General features: G+C 41.2%; 1 pseudogene across 1 annotated transcript; it reads left to right on the forward strand.

The window, feature by feature from the left end:
- The first annotated feature begins 252 nt into the window (after nucleotides 1-252).
- LOC147457487 (cysteine synthase 1-like) lies at nucleotides 253-2,983 on the forward strand (annotated as a pseudogene). The gene is made up of 10 exons (XR_015188109.1): nucleotides 253-568; nucleotides 638-653; nucleotides 743-847; nucleotides 1,018-1,115; nucleotides 1,296-1,726; nucleotides 1,816-1,941; nucleotides 2,069-2,115; nucleotides 2,193-2,217; nucleotides 2,293-2,486; nucleotides 2,557-2,983. The product of XR_015188109.1 is annotated as a cysteine synthase 1-like (transcript).
- Nucleotides 2,984-4,830: the final 1,847 nt, after the last annotated feature.

The raw sequence follows: 4,830 nt of genomic DNA on the forward strand, positions 1-4,830 counted from the left end.
TGCATTTTTTTCTGTTTTTCCAAGTGGAATCGTATCGGGGTCGCATTCACTGTTTGGAAGCAGGATACAATGCAGAGTGAGGGCGTACCCATGGAGGGCATCCACAACTCTTCCACACAAAGGAGAACATCGCCTCCATCGGAGTAGGTGACACACACACACACACACACACATACATATATATATATATATATATATATATATATATATATATATATATATATATATATATATATATATATATATAGAGAGAGAGAGAGAGAGAGAGAGAGAGAGAGAAGTCGCGAGCAATCAAGCACTTAGAAGGAAGCAGAGAGAACGAGAGGGGGCCCGAGAGTGAGAAGCTTGTGTGTGCTTGCAAAAATGGCTGCCATGCAGGCAACATTAGGTGTTTCCTCTCCTTCTTTGTCTCTATGCAAGTCATCTTTCTTAGGGAGCGTCTCTTGTCTTTCTAGGGTGGCCTCTGCTGTTGCCCGTTCCCCCATCCGTGCCTTGAAGGTCGAGGCAAAGAAAGGCGCATGGCTCCCCGGTCTGGCATTCCCTACTTACCTTGACAGAAACCTTGCTGGTGAGAATGTCTGCGACCCCCTCGACTTGTCTGAGGAGCCTGCCAACCTCGAATCGTATGTGCAAGCAGGGCTTCAAAATGGAAGGTGGGAAATGCTTGGAGTAGCTGGCATGTTGATCCTCGACCTCTTGACAAAGATTGGTGTCATCAATGTTCCTGCATGGTATGATGCAGGCAAGGTCGAGTACTTCACCCCCGCCTCCACTCTCTTTGTGATCGAGTTCATCTTGTTCCACTATGTGGGGGTGAGAAGATGGCAAGACATCAAGTACCCTCGCAGTATGAATGACGATTCGTTCAACCCTAAGCTTACTCTGCCCCCTGGCGAGGTTGAATACCCTGGAGGCATCTTCAACCCCTTCAACTTCCCTACTTCTCTGAAATACAAGGAGAAGGAGATTGCAAATGGCCGGCTTGCTATGCTGGCCTTCCTCCGCTTTGTGATCCAGCACAACATTACAGGAAAGAGCCCTGTTGACAACCTATTTACCCATTTGGCTGACCCATGGCATAACACCATTATTTAGACCTTGCAAGGCTTGTAAAGGTAGCTATGCATTGTCCTTTGATCAATGTGCTTCATGTAACTGATCTCTTGGAGTTGTAGATTATACTGTTTTGTTTTTGGGGGAGAGAGAGAGAGAGAGAGAGAGAGAGAGAGAGAGAGAGAGAGAGAGATGGAATCCTTTCTGTATGTATAATTTGTGCTTGGTACTGGCTTGTGTAGCTAATAGGAAGGACTCCTTTGGTGGAGCTCAAGAATATAGCCAGCAAAGAAGGAGCCCTAGCTCGAATCATCGAGAAGCTAGAGTGGCACCAACCCCTCAGTTTTGTCAAGGACCGCATGCACTTCTATAAGAATGCTTGTTCGTTCTTTTGTCCAACAGCATGGCATTTGCACCTGCTCAATTTGCTTTGGCATCCATGCTTTTGAGCCTCCTTGTGACTCTGACACTATGATTGAAGATGCCAAAAGGCGTGGATTGATCAAACCTGGGCTTACTACTCTAATCGAGCCCACTAGCAAAAATATTGCCATCTCCTTGGCTTTTGTTGGTATCCATAAAGGATACAAAGTTGTAGCAGTTATGCCCGTATCATATTCACTAGAGCGATGCATGATTCTGCGTGCATTGGGAGCAGAGATCTACCTTAGAGGTCGCTCCTAATCTCCATTAAGCTGAACGTCTCTTTTGTCTCTGATGAGCGTTTTAGGGTAGATGAATTAAAAGAACCTTTACTTTCAGATCCTTCTGTATGGATAGCTAGACTCTTTGCTAGAGCAAAAGAGATGGTTGCGACGAGACCTAACAATTACATGCTGAATCAAGCAATGAACACCATGAATCCTGGTGCTCATTTCCAATCAAGAGGTTGGTACGCCTTGAAAATCCTATGTACCTATTGAGGACGTAAATACTGTCTGTAGTCTTGCCGTTAATGCGTTGTACAATCGGGCAAATATATGTATGTTTAGAAATTGTTAGTTTGATTAAGCAGGGCCAGAGATACAGCTTGGAAGGTGGATATTTTCATGGCGGGAGCAGGTATGGGTGGAACCTTCTCTAGAGCAGGGCAGTTCCTCAAAGAACAGAACCCTGAGATCAAGGTAATGATAATTGAGCCATCTGAGAGCCCTGTGTTGTCTGGTATGTATCTAGCCTCCCTGTTGTGAAGAGTTTGTGGTTATCATTCTTAGACTATGATCTACAATTTTTGCTTAGGGGGTTGCAAGGGTCCACACAAGATTCAAGAAATTGGTCCTGCCTTTATTCCTGCTACGATGGATGTTAGCTTGGCTGATGAGATCGTCACAGTCACGACGGAAGAGTCCATGACGTATGCATGTCAGCTTGCCAAAGAGGGAGGCCTACTTGCAGGCATTTCCTCTGGCACTGCTGTTTCTGCTTCATTGAAGGTAGTTCTACACTTTGTGTGCTTTTCAATGGTGCTCAAGGATGCAATTTGGAATTGACAATCTGGTTTAGTGCTCAAGGTCCCCACTTGTTTTCACGGTTTTTCAAGTCTCGAAGAGATCGAAGAATGTAGGCAAGTTGATTGTGACTATTCTACCAAGTGGCGCAGAGCGATACTTGACATCTGACCTGTTTGCTGCAATTCGAGAGGAGTCTGAGATTATGGAATTTTGAATTTCTCTTGTCTATGTTGGTTGCAAGTCAGCCAAATGTTTGTGGAATAGTAATGGAATTTACATCAGCCAAGCTTTCAGATCATATCAAGGGGCAACAATGGGTATTGGAGATTGAATCAAGGATGCAAATTGGCATTATAGGTAGAAAAAAATTAGTGAGGTAATTGTTCTCTGATTGAAAGAATCTCTCTCTCTCTCTCTCTCTCTCTATCTATCTCTCTAGCTAAGTTCCATAGTTGCATGAAATTGGAATTAAGAGATGGGAATGGGAGCAAAAACTAGGGGGAAAATATATATGCGAGTAGTTTGGTGTATATGCGAGTTGTCAAAGAAGAATGGGATCTGCAGTTTGGTGTATGTCTTCCATAGTTGCATGAAATTGGAAATGGGAGGTGGGAATGGGAGCAAAAACTAGGGGGAAAATATATATGCGAGTAGTTTGGTGTATATGCGAGTTTTCAAAGAAGAATGAAATCTGCAGTTTGGTGTATGTCATAGATACCCATGAGTCTGGCATCGTAAATGTTTGCCTTTGTAAGTTCTGTCTAAAATGTTGCTATCACAAAGAAAGAGGCTTGGTTACTTGTTTCTATTGGTGATATTAGTGCTACTTGTATTTGATAGTCCCCTTCCTCTGATGATGGCTCTGGTGAGGAGCAGGAAAATGATGAGCCTCAGAGAGCTTCGCACAGTCTTCTACCCAATCATTGGTTTTGCAATTCATTGGTTAGTGGTTCTTTTCATACAAAGTTGCTTTTGTTGCTCTTTTCTTGCTATTGGTCTCTAAACTCTAGTTCTTTTGTTAAAAAAAAGTTATTTAGATTCTTTATTCAATTTTCTCTTCAACAGTTTTGGCTTTGGTCCTTTGAATTTTAAAAACCTAGCTCGATTGCAAGCGTGCCTTAAAGTGAACTGAAAACGCATTTAGCAAAAGCTTCAACTTTTGACCTAAAAATTTAAATTTGCCTTTATTTTATAGTTCTAATAATCTATTACACATTGTTTGCAAAAGTAAGAATTCATAGAAAGGTTTGAGTTTGGTACATGATGTGTGTGTGTGTGTGTGTGAGAGAGAGAGAGAGAGAGAGAGAGAGAGAGAGAGATTTTAATAAGAAAGAGATACATTTAGAGAAAAAAAATAAGTTAGTACTTTTGTAATGTGTTTTGATTTAATAAGTGAAGTTTTCCATGGTTGTTTATGAGCATATCATCATTTGTTATTTAGAGAACAATCCATTTCATATGTGTCTTAAATCCCATGTGGAAAGCCTATTGAGTAGGTGGCTAGTATCATTTGTTTGAGATTGAGATTAGTATCAGTTTACAGGGGAAATGATCTCCATCTTTTGACAAATTACATTGAATCGATTGATTTATTTTAATGTAGTATTCATTACTTTTTTTCATGGTTTGTTTTCTTAACATCTATTGCAAATGAAAACACACTAAAATCTACACTTTTGTTCATTTGCAGTTCGCCATGTATTTTTGCAAAAGTGTGTGCTTCTAAAATTGTTATGTTACGAGTATACATAAAATAGTGGGTCATTACATTGCGTACAAAATCCGTATGAGGGGGGATGGCTCATCGCAAGATTTTCTGTATCTTGTCCGTATGTAGGGGGTAGGTTAGCATGTAAGATACCGTACATAGGGGGGTTTCTCTAATTTTGATGCACGCAGGTGACATCCCTCCATTACTAATAGTGAATCCCCCGAGATTTGGAGAGACCGCTAGTAGAGTATCCACCGAAGAGAGTGTGAATCAAGGTGATCACTTGGACACTTTCTTTGAAGAGGTCTCAGACACTTTTTTAGAATCAACATCTGAAATGTCTTCCTATTCGACTCATTCAAGAACCGAAATGACAATGAGGTATAAGCACATACTCACCTTTTATAAAACTAATGGCCATAAAGCTTAGGTTTACCTGGATCCTAATGAAGAGTATGCCATTTGCATTGATGACCATGACATAGAGTTTGACAAGGGAAAATGTATATGGATAAAAACAGGTCTCAGTATTTACAAGTTGAAAACCCTCATGTGATAGACAAATGGGGGTTAGAAGTAAATACCATAATTCCAGATATAGCCGGCAGAAGAAGG

Source organism: Adiantum capillus-veneris, chromosome 5 (genome assembly GCF_014529385.1).
Source record: "Adiantum capillus-veneris isolate H3 chromosome 5, ASM1452938v2, whole genome shotgun sequence".
Classification (NCBI taxonomy): Eukaryota; Viridiplantae; Streptophyta; class Polypodiopsida; order Polypodiales; family Pteridaceae; genus Adiantum; species Adiantum capillus-veneris.